This window comes from Hydra vulgaris, chromosome 12 (assembly GCF_038396675.1).
Source record: "Hydra vulgaris chromosome 12, alternate assembly HydraT2T_AEP".
In the NCBI taxonomy this organism is placed as follows: domain Eukaryota; kingdom Metazoa; phylum Cnidaria; class Hydrozoa; order Anthoathecata; family Hydridae; genus Hydra; species Hydra vulgaris.
Genome location: NC_088931.1, coordinates 67,502,063 through 67,514,855, shown reverse-complemented (window position 1 = coordinate 67,514,855; position 12,793 = coordinate 67,502,063). Strand labels below are relative to the sequence as shown.

General features: G+C 27.9%; 1 long non-coding RNA gene across 1 annotated transcript; it reads right to left on the bottom strand.

Moving 5' to 3' along the window:
- Positions 1 to 2,662: 2,662 nt before the first annotated feature.
- Positions 2,663 to 5,697, bottom strand: LOC136088941 (uncharacterized). Its single transcript, XR_010642658.1, has 6 exons — positions 5,395 to 5,697; positions 4,122 to 5,203; positions 3,705 to 4,032; positions 3,420 to 3,562; positions 3,108 to 3,300; positions 2,663 to 2,985 (listed from the first exon to the last, which is right to left on the bottom strand). It is a non-coding gene; the product is annotated as an uncharacterized LOC136088941 (long non-coding RNA).
- Positions 5,698 to 12,793: the final 7,096 nt, after the last annotated feature.

Genomic DNA, 12,793 nt, shown 5'->3' with positions numbered 1-12,793 from the left:
ATAAATTCTGTTACCTTTTTTTAACTATTAATGTTTAATCATTAATGTATAAAGCAAAACCTTTCCTAAATATTATGGTCTTTAAAAGATTATATTTTTCATTAATACAAAGTCACTTAAGCTTTGGTGACATGGCCTGGGCAAGCACAAATTATACTAAGTTTAAAATTCTCAACAGTAAACAAAAACATGCCTTTAAAATTGTCTTTAGAGTAAGTAAAAAAGTGTCTTGTGAACCTCAAATATGGACTAAAAATAATCAAAATAAAATATGGGTTATCTCCACCAATATTTCAACACTACTCTAGCGAAATAAGTCATAAATACCCTACTAGATTCTCATATAACAACTTTGTCATCACAAAGTTTACATTAAAGCTAAATTCATTCTCAGTCCAACACCGCGGACCTTATCTGTGAAATATTTTCCTTCGGATTGTTACTACCAAGAAAAATACACTTGAACAGTTTAAATCTAAATCAAAGCGTTTTTTATTATCTTCGGACTTGGTAAAATAATATAAGCACAACTTGTTTGTTTTATTTTCATTTACTTTTATTTGTTCTAAATTTATTTTTCAAAAAGAGTTTTTATATTAACAGTTATATCAATTATGAAACGTAGTTTTACATATTTTATATATATTTAACATAAGCATTTATCACAATTTTATATATTTTACTGTAAAAAGCAACATGTATTGGAGCTATAATAAGGTTCGGTAATAGGACAAACTGATGTCTTCTTCTTGCTCGAGCCCTTTTTTTTATTATTTATATTATTTTACATATTGTAACTTTCTTTTTTCTACAAAATCCATAATGGCGGACTTCGTAAAAAAAGGAACGTTTATGGCTGAATTTCAAAACATCATAACTTTTGAACCGTTTGGATTTGAGAGCTCAAATTTTGCATTTTTTCATGTTTCATTTATAGATACCACTGGGTAAAATTTAAAAAAAATTGAAGGGGTAACTGAAATGACTGCCTCACTTTTTCATGGAATTACCCAAATATTAAAAATATAGAAAAATTATCACAAGCAAACTAGAAGAACAAAAAAAAAGTTAACTTGCAGAAACAGAGAGATTACTAAAAGATGATGAAAAAAACTTCACTTTAAAAATAAGTTCGAACTTTCTAAATAAAATCAGCGACTGCAAGATTAGATAAAATTATTTTAATTGCAAGATCAGACAAAATGGAAATCAACAATAACAAGTTAAATATTCGAAGAATTGAAAATGAAGTTAAGGAAATAAAAGTCAGTTTAAATTTCCAAGAAGAAAAAGCTAGGGATGAAATAATTCTTATTAAAACAAAATGTGATAATGAAATTTTGATGTTGAAAAAACAACCTATCGAGAATCGCTCGAGACGTAACAACTTTTGTATCGATGGCATAAAAGAAACCCCTGAAGAAAACTGGAGTGATTGTGAGAAGGCTGTAAAAGATATTTTCAAAACAAAACTGAATATATTAAGTGAAGTAGTTAGGGGTCGTCCATAAAGTACGTACGCTCATAGGGGGGAGGTCTTCAAAAAGCGTCACATTTCAGTTTAGTAATGGAACTTTATTCTGGGCATGCGCATTGACAAATATTTATTTGGTTAATTATTCAATAAAGATGCGGAACGTAAAAAAAAACATAAAAATCACTTTTTTTAACAAATTTTAAATACTTATTGATAAAAATAGTTTATTAAATTTTTCTATTTTATCAAATATTAGGTTATACTAGTTTTCAATAAAAAAAAAAATATATAAAAAAAACATTTATCCCTATTTTATAGGATCTAGAACTTTTCAGCTTTTTTAGTTAAAAATTTTAGGGAAGTCAGTAATTCTTGATAAATAAGTACTTAAATGAATTTTTTGAGAAAAGCTGAAATGTTTAAGAGAAGGAGTTAAGGTATTTGGAGATTCTGTCAAATTTTGAAGAACCGATTATTTTTTTTTATATACTTTTTTCGTAAAATAAAAATATACGTTTTCCCCCTAAAACTTCCGAAAGTAACTATAGAAACTTTCTAAGATGTCCGCGAAAACTTAAGGAATAACAATCTAATAAATATAAAATGAAATATTCTTTGTTGTCTAGTATACAAAATATTTATTATATTTGGAAATATATATATATATAATATATATATATATATATATATATATATATATATATATATATATATATATATATATATATATATATATATATATTTCCAAATATAATAAATATATGTATGTGTGTGTATATATATATATATATATATATATATATATATATATATATATATATATATATATATATATATATATATATATATTTCCAAATATAATAAATATATGTATGTGTGTATATATATATATATATATATATATATATATAAATATATGTATGTGTGTATATATATATATATATATATATATATATATATATATATATATATATACATATATAATATATATATATATATATATATATATATATATATATATATATATATATATATATATATATATATATATACACACATACATACATACATTTATATATATATATATATACATTTTTAACAATAAACATTAAAATTAAGTCGTTATGCAATTACTATCGTATATACAATTATCTATGAAACATCACAAGGCTTTTCTTTTATAAGTTTTTCTTTCTTGAATAGTTGGACGAATTTCCAAAGCTTCTGGGGAGTTTTTGATGTAATGATTGGACAGAATACTTTGTAGTCTTTGTTTTCCTTTCATATGGCAGAAGGTGGTGTTCATATTCAGCATGCATGCTTTCTAAGCCTTGCTCTCCATAAATATCAAGACCTAAACCCCAATTTCTAATGAAATCAACACAATGGTTTTCTAATAAATGCATTTTTGGCGTAACGGACTCATTGGGCCATTTTTTACGAAAGTAATTCTCCAATGGCTTGGAAATTGGAGAATTAATTGGAAATTAATTCTCTAATGGCTCCTTCTGATTCCAAAAAAAAAATTAAATTAAAAAACGTGAAAAACAAAGTAAGAATAATTATGCAAGCAAGAGGAAATTTAATACAAGTAACTTAATACAAACAGTTTATAAATATGTATTTTTACCTAATTCTAATAATGGATTATTATTAATTATTTCACTTGAATTCATAAAGTTGTAGCATGTACCATATTTGGAGAACAAATTTACAAATTTCTCACTTAAGACCTTTGCCTCGTTATGTACATCTGTATCAATAAATCCAAGATCTGTTACTATCTTAGGTATTGAATTGCAAAGATGTAGTACACTGCTTAACTAATAGATGAAAAATAAATTTTATAATTTACAGAATTAGTACTTGTATACATTATATATTTACAAAAATATTTATACAATTTATATTTACAAGTATGCAAAAATATGTATGGAAAAACCTTTAACATTTTATGAACATGATTCCCGATAAAGCATTTTCCGTAGCAAGCTTGTCTTTGAACATTAAGACCACATAGAACTTCATCAAGGTTTTTCACAAATGGTCCATGCGATTTTTCAAATGTTTTAGTTTTTAACTCTTCTAATTCAATGAATACTTATATAAAAAACAGCACTACATAAACACACACACAGAAGCATTTGCTATTACATTGATAAATGTTTCATTCACATAAAACTATATAATATTTTATTTCATTATTTCAAATATTAACTTATTATACCTTAGCATTTTTCTTCTCCATAAAATGAACTACTTTGGGCTGAAAAATTTCATTGATATTCTTCATTTTCAGAAGAACATAGAACTTGTGTTGCCATTGCTTCATAAATTAGCGTTATTTTTTCACAATATTCAGAAATAATTTTTTCTTGTTCATATATTTTCAACTGAAGTGCAATATACTCATCAAAACTTTTGTTGTTTACAGTTTTATTTTTTAAACACATTTTAGCTGCAATTTTTATATCTATGAGATGACAGCCATCTTCCAGCATATTAAAAAATTTAAGATAAATTCCTAATGAGATATGCAACGATGGAATGCCAACCTAGATTCATTAAATCGATAAAAACAATATTAAAATGATATAAGTAAAAATATAATATACTATAAAAATGTAATATATTATAAAAATACTTGTGTTAGAGGAATATTGAAAAGTGGTGAATCAATGACATTGTTACAATACTTTGCAAACCTTGGTATTTGACCTTTTTGAATGAATTTTTTCAGCGTGCGACTGGAACAATTACTTATTTGTTGAGCATCTGGCTTTTTCATCTCTGCACAAGTTATATGACAAAACAAGCAAGCATGTCGACCTAATATGATAATATAATTTTATACATAGCGTTTAAAAAGCCACTAAATATGATTTGCAGCATCTTCGACTGTGGTATAGCATCATTGTCTTTTAATAAAAAAAACATCAGCTAGAGTTGTATCAAGTCCAACATGATTTTTTTTGCTAATCGGAGTCAGTAATAATTGATCACCAATACAAATTTCTTCGTGCAATTTTTTAAGCTCATTGTCTTTAACCGCAAATTTTAATTTACATTGCTTATTGCAACCTAAAATAATGCGCTCTATCAACTGTGTTACATTAACAGAACTTACAATTGTAAATAATGGAATGTGTTGATTACAAATAAAGCATTTTGTTTCTGTTTCCAGCTTTCCTTCAATCTCCTTAAATATACACACTGAGCAAAAAGAATGACAACACTCTTTTAGTATTAGTGGCTTATACATAATGTCGTTGCACAAATTGCATATACATAAGTCTAAATGGGGATTTGATACAGGATCAATATCAATTGCATTTAAATGCAAAGTTTGTTCTGGTATACTAGCAATTAAGCTATTAATGATTGGCCTGGTCCATCTTTTCTGATTTCGTTCTATTATACATGGCCGACCAGGTTTACATTTTTTAACTTTCCTACCAGAATCTTTAGAGAAACAGGAACATTTGTCTGCACATGGTAATGGCCATTCAACTACTTTAACACTGGTGCTAGAACCTTTTTCAATGTTCCTCATAATGATATAGCACTTCCTACACATTTTTATTATCAATGTTGATGTTTATATAAAATGAATTTTCGATTCTTTCAGAATATTTACACACATCAGCTGAGTTTTTCATTATATATTCTCCACATATTCTGCAAATGAGACTTAACTTGGTTAAATGGTCCATGTTTATAAAATATCTAAATATAGCATTATGAAAGATAAATTAAAAATTAGCCCCCCCCCAAAAAAAAATCAGTCTCTACAATTAAGTTTAAAGGAAGTACAATAAACTGATGAAAATAAAAATATTTACTTTCAGATTCAGAAAATTCATTTTATTATAACATAGATGCTTAAAAAATATGAAATTTTAAGAACAATTTTTTACCGTTTAATTTAAAAGTTTTCCTTGAAAATCCTATTTGCAACACCAAAATTTATATTCAATTAACCAGCTAATCAATAGAAAAGTTACATTCTGACTAAAGATTCTAGTTTTTCAACATAAAAAGATGTATGGTATAAGGAGTAGAGGGTATAGCTTTCCTCTATGCACACACATGTATGGGCACCCTCAGAATTTTTTGATGTTCCAGATAGGACACTTTCACACATCGTGCAAACTCCTAACTTAAGTTTGTTTATACCTTTGCCAAATGAGGAGGCCTCAAATGCAAAATATTGGGATGGCAGAGGCCAGTGAACAAAAAGCCCTAAAACGCTTGCCCTCCCCTGCCCATACGCGAGGGCACTAATGTAGTAAAATTTTCAACTTTACCATCTAAAACTAAATTTAAATTTATTGACAGATTTTAATTTTTGTAGAAAAATATTGTAAATTACAAAAGTTATGACCATGCAAATTTTCCGACCCCCTAAATTGAGAGGGGTGTAAATTTTGCATGGTCATACCTTTTTTGTAATTTACAATTTTTTTCTACAAAAATTAAAATCTAAATTTAAATTTAGTTTTAGATAATAAAGTTGAAAATTTTGCTACATATTTCCCGCACGTTTGGGCAGGGAAGGGGGGAGGCAAACGTTTTAGGGCTTTCTGTTCCCAGGCCTCCGCCATCCTAATTTTTTGCAAGGGCATTTGGCATATAAACAAACTTAAATTTGGAGTTTGCACGATGTGTGAAAGTGTTCTATCTGGAACATCAAAAAATCCTGCGGGGGCCCATGCCCCCTCCCCCTAAAACAAACGTGTCATTGGCGTCTCAAAATCTTCCAAATTTGACCGCTAAGTTTTGCTAAAATAAAAAGCTTCTTAAATTAGCAAAAGGGCACAAAATTTGCTGTTGCCTCCTCCCTCTCCAATTAAGAGGTATAGGCTACCCTCGGCACTGGGTTTTACCCTTTGTTTTCAATATTACTGATCTCGCGTAAGACTCGTTTTTTACTTACTAAAGAGGGGTATCTGAACAAAAAAAAGATTTGTACGGATTTCTCCGGAAATCGAACCTGGATATCCGCCGTTTATTTTAATCGCATTAACCTCTCGGCCAAACACCCACTACCCAGCCAAGAGTTTAAATATATTTAAATTATTATTTGCATATATACTTTAAGACGTTTTTAAAATGCGCAAACAAAGGGCTTTGGGGTCGCATAAAGTATCTAAGGTACCCTACGTCTTTTTTTTTTTTTAATAAACTTTTTTATTGAGAAACAAAAGTTGAGTTGGGGGGGGGGTATTTGAGAAACGTACGTACTTTTTAAGGGGGGAGGGGACATAAAAGTACGCATGGCAACAGGGGGGAGGGTCAAATTTCAAAACTTTCGGCGTACGTACTTTATGGACGACCTCTTATGGAACGAGCGCACCGAGTCAGTGCAGTTAAAGATAATAAAACACCAAGATCAATCGTTTTGAAGCTTTTAAATTATCAAGATAAAAATAAAATGTTAAGCTCAGTGAATAAGCTTAAAGGAACCGGCATTTATGTTATTGAAGATTATGCAAAAGAAACGATTTTAGAAAGAAGCTTTGGGAAAAAGAAGTTAAACGGTTACGCAATTTTTTGCGTAACCGTTTTACGCGGTAATTAAATTTGATAAAATTTATTGCAGAGATTTTATAAAGTAAACGCGCGAAGCGAAGCGCTATTTTAACGATTTTAAACAATGACTAAATTAACAATAGATTTTGAATTTCATTTTGATGTTTTTAAATCAGCAAATATTTTACTTAATGAATATTCTGACGCTGATCTGTATTTTTTTAACGAAAACAATTTTAATTCTTCCTTTTTTGAAATAAAAACTTTTAAAAGCGAACTAAAAACCTTATGCATGTGTAATAAGAAGTATAAATAGCAACATGGATAAACTAAAATATTTTCTTATCAAATGCGATTATTTATTCAGTATGATATGCCCAACAGAAACGTGGCATTCTGACAAATCATACAGAATAAAGTTTAGAAATTCCTAATCACAAATTGGGGCTTAATGATAAGACTAAATTTGTCTTCTTCTAGCCCCGGTCATGTAATTATTTTTTTATAAGTTACGACTGTAAATTTTTTTCTTATCGGCAAAAGTGTAAATAAAAAAAAAAATTATTATCATCTGAAAGAAAAACTAACAAAAGGGGAGGTGGAATTATATTAGGATTATTGTATTAGGAATGATCAAGTTACCAAAATAATCATTTAAAACAAATTTTTATAAAAAACAACAATGAGCAAAAAAAAAAAAATTCTATATTAGAGACATAAAGAAAAGAAGAAAAATCAGCAAATTTGCTATTCAATAATTTAAAGATTCACTGTCGGCAGAAGAGTGGGACAAGGTATACCATGAATGCAATCTTGGGCACACTAAATCTGCTAATAATAACTTTGAAAAAATTTTCCTAAAAGACTATAATATGCACTTCCCAATTAAAGTAAAATTAATAAAAGAAAAATATTTAAAATGTCCCTGGATCACCAAAGGTATTGAAAAATTCTCAAAAAAAAAACAAAAAACTTTATATAAAATACTTAAAAAATAGAAATGAGGCAAACCTAAATGTTTACAAACAGTATAAAAACATGTTTGAAAAAATAAAAAAAAAATGCAAAGAAAAACTATTTTTTAAATAAAATAAAAAACACAAATGGTGATATTAAGAAAACTTGGGATATCATGAAAGAAATAATTAGGATAAAAATCTGCAAAATAAATAGTTTACCTGCTCAAATTATCATAGATAGTAAAGAGTATGACAATAATAATGCAACTTTAGAAAAATTTAACAGTTTTTTCTGTCTCCAACACATTTGAAACTTATCTAACTAGTGTCATCAACGAATTAATATTTAAAGAACTAAAAATTGATGAACTTGAAAATGCAATTAACTCTCTTAAAATAAACTAGTCTCCAAGTATAGGTGATATTTGCAGTAATATTGTTGTTAATGTCTTTTCGGAGATACGCAAACCTATTTTTTAAATATTTAAATTATCAATTAAAATCGGAACTGTACCAGATAAATTAAAAGTAGCTAAAATTGTACCTATTTTTAAAACCGGTGAAACATTTCTAATAAACAATTACAGACAATCTCAATACTTCCAACTTTTTCTAAAATACTTGAACGAATAATCTACAATAGATTATATGAAATCCTAATTTAAAACAAATTCTTAAATAAAAAACAACTCGGTTTTCAATCACAACATTCAACCAAGCATGCAACTTTAGATTTAGTTAACAGCATAAGTGAGTCTTTTAATAAAAAGCAATTCGTATTTATAGGAACTTTTATAGACCTATTCAAAGCGTTTGACGCAATTATTCATGATATCTTACTAAAAAAAAAGGAAAAATACGGAATAAAAAATACTAGCCTAGATTGGTTTAATAGTTATCTGTGCAACAGACAACAATGTGTTATTTTGAACGATAATAAATATTCAAATTTACTAAAAATAAAATGCGGAGTTCCCCAAAGTTCCATTCTTGGTCCTCTTTTACTTTTAATTTATACTAACGATCTTCCAAAATCACTAAAAAAAACTTGATGCAATAATGTTTGCTGATGACACAAATTTGTTTTATTCATCAGCATCAATTGAGAATTTCTTTGAATCTATGAACGATGACCTTGAGAGTCTAAACATTTGGTTTAAAGTAAATAAATCATCTTTAAATACAGACAAAACAAAATACATTTAGTTTCATTCCAACCAGCAAAAAAACAAAATACCAAGCATGCTACCATTACTAAAAATTGAACACAAAAATCGAGAAAACTAAAACTATTAAATTTCTTTGGATTATTTACAAAACGATTTCTTGGAAAACCCATATAAAAACATTAAATACAAAAATATCAAAAATTATCGGCATACTTTACAAAGTCAAACCTATACTTTCCCAGGAGAATCTAAAAATTCTCTACTTTTCTTATATACAAAATTATCTAACATATGCTAATATTGCCTGAGGAAGTACAAACAAAACTTAACTAAATTCTCTATATATACACCAGAAACACGGATCAAGATTGATTTATAATAAAAATAAATTCACTCATGCCAATCCTTTATTTAAAAACTAGAATCCTTTAAATATCTACCAAATTAACATCTACCAAGATATTTTATTTATGCTCAAATATAAGCTCGGACTTGTCCCAACTCATTTTACTAACAACTTTTTTCAAACCAATGCCAACAGATAATATCACAAGAGGAACAGGAAACTTCACATTGCCCATAAAAAAAACAAAATTTTTGAGATTTTCAAATGTATACCGTGGCCCCTATTTATACAACAAAATAATACCTCAAAATATAAAGCTTACTAAATTGGATTGCCATGAAAAAAAAATTAAAAGGTCTCATAATTAACAAAACCAATTTTATCGATATGTATTAAAATATATATATATATATATATAAAAAAAAGAAATGAAAACAAAACAAAAAAAAAAGGAATAAATATAGTTAGCAACTATACATAGTAAAATATTACTAAACAGTAGACCTCAAAAAGTTGATTGTGTGTTTCATAAATTTACTTTTTAAATTTTTAATTTATTTTGTATTTTAAAGGTTCTCGATGAAATGACTTCTCTTCGTCTTCTGCGAGTTTCCTTACAACTACATAGTATTATTATAATATATTAATAAATATTTTCAACGACAACCACAAGCAAGTCCTTAGTAGCCCTGTGCTGCGACGGTCTTGTGTATATTTTTTAAACGCATAGGTTAACAGCCAGCACTTTATATAATAAACCACATATTTATAGTTATTATTATTATTTAATTTTTGTTACTGTTCATTAAACTCCTTTAGGACATTATTCCTTTTTTTATTTTCGACACTATTCATTAAATTAATTTGCATTGCACGCTCTTCATTTGCGTTAGGAATATTTCCAACAGCTAACTCAACAGTTGAACTAAAATTAGGATCAGTCTCCAACAAATCTTCATCAATAGCAGCTAAAACAGCATCAAGTTCATCTAAATTATTAGAAACTGCGGCAGAAAAAGTCATTTTAAAATTATTTGATGCACTCTCAGTCCGGTCACCCTTAAATGTTCAAGTTATTTAACGAAATCCATAGAAGACGACCCGCGTTTCCAGACTATTTAAATACTATGACTATGTTTTAAACATAAGAAGTCAATTCTTTTAAACAAAAAAGACAAAAAAGATATCAAATTAAAAGTGTTTAATGTATTTGCGAAACAAATTCATTTACAAATTTACTAGTCATACAATGCACAATGAAGTGTATACTGAGAAACTTCTATACTATATGCAGATACGACGATAATGAGTCAGAATTACTTGAAATGTTTTATTAACTGTCTGAGAAACGATGTGTTATTAATTAAATAAGTAATAGCAATTTATCAGAAACTGTCTAAGTTAGTAAACATTTTTATTTTTACTTCTAATATATATATATCTTCAGCTATTAAAATATTTTTCTTAGCTATAAATATAAAAAAATCATTCAAAAATAAACAATTATTTAGCAAAACATTAGTCGAACTCGTTCAAATTTTTTTCGTTTAGTTAATGATTATGATGAAATTTTCGCTAATGAGTACGTTTGAATGTTTGTTAATGAGTATGTTTAAAGCGTGAAATGGAAAACGTGCGTACATAATAATAAAAAATATACTTTTAAAAACTACTTTTTAAAAATACTTTAAAAATTATTTACATCAAGATTTTAAAACAAAAGTATACTTTTGCTTAAGGGGTCGTCCATAAAGTACGTACGCCAAAATTTTTGAAAAATTGACCCCCTCCCCACCCCCTGTTGCCATTCGTACTTTTTAGCCCCCTCCCCCTTTGAAAAGTACGTACGCTTTTGAAATACCCCCCCCCCCCTCTTTTCTCTTTATGAGTTAAACACAACATTATTTTAGAAATTTAAATATTAGGAATCGTCCATAAAGTACACCGGGAATGAATAAAAATATTAAGTCACCAAAAAGTGGTGATATTCTTTATATTTCAAAACGTTCCATTTGATTAAAATAATTGCTCAATACTTTTCAAAAACAATACGAAGTATAAAAAGAATTTTGGAATTTCTTCATATTTCAATTTTTAATTAGTTAGCGTGATGACTGTGTTGTTAAGGGTAACAACTTTAAAAGCTAAAGTTTTAAAGTATTGTTAAAGTTTAAAATTAATTTTTGAACTTGTTATTTTAAAAGTATTTTTTACAATTTTATAAACTTTATTTTGTAAAAAATATTTTATAATGAAAATAAGATACTATATATTATTTCAAAACTAAACAAACAGCCCCCGTTTGCATTTATTGTATTTTTAAATTTAAGTTGTGCTTTAAATAGTTAGTTAAAAATTAGTTTGAAGGCGGAATTATTAAAATGAATAATAATGAAAAGTACAAAATTATTTACCAACAAGTAGCAAAAGCTATGCCACAAAAAAGTAAACAGGAGCAACAGAAAGAAGCTAATCGATTGTGGTATAAATTTAAGCATAAAAAATTGACGTATGAATCAGTTTTAAAAGAACTCACACGAAAAACAATGGAAAGCAAAAGTCAGTTGATGTCTTTTTGGTCTAATGTTAAAACATCAAAGAATCAATCTATTGCAGTGAAGCTTCCTCTCATAAACGAAATATCAGATGAGGGACCAGAAGCTTTGTTAACATCCGATGAAGCAGACAAAATAGATTTTGTAATCGATGAAACACTAGCTACTTCTTCCAAATTTGATATTCAAAAAAGTGAAAAACCACAAACAAAAGTACCAATTGATCAGCCGCAAAAACCTCATACTCCCCAACAAGAGAAAATTCAAACTGAAATTTCGCAGTTAAAAGAGCAGCTGTTAACATAGGTAAATGTGCGCCGTGCAGGATTGATAACTCACGAACTTAAAATAAAATATATTTTTGTTGAAAAGCAAATAAAAATAAAACAAACCCGTCTTAAAAAAATGAAACGCGGGGCAATCCGTCAAAGACAACGGAGAGCAAGTTTGAAACGAACACTTAATGATATTGTTGATGACACGCCCCACTTAAAATCAAAACTTTCTAAATTCAATAGAGAAAAAAATGGTAGACCAGCTGTAATTGAAGATCAGCCAGATCTTCTTAATGCCATCGTTAACATTGCATCAATAGGAGCCGCTGCTAGCGATCGACGAAGATCGCAGGAGTTACGTTCATGTAAGACACTTGATGACTTAAATAAAAGCCTACTAAAACTGGGTTGTTTATCGCGATCTGCAACTTATTTAAGACTGATGCCTAAGCGGTCAAACTCACTTGAGGGAATACGTCA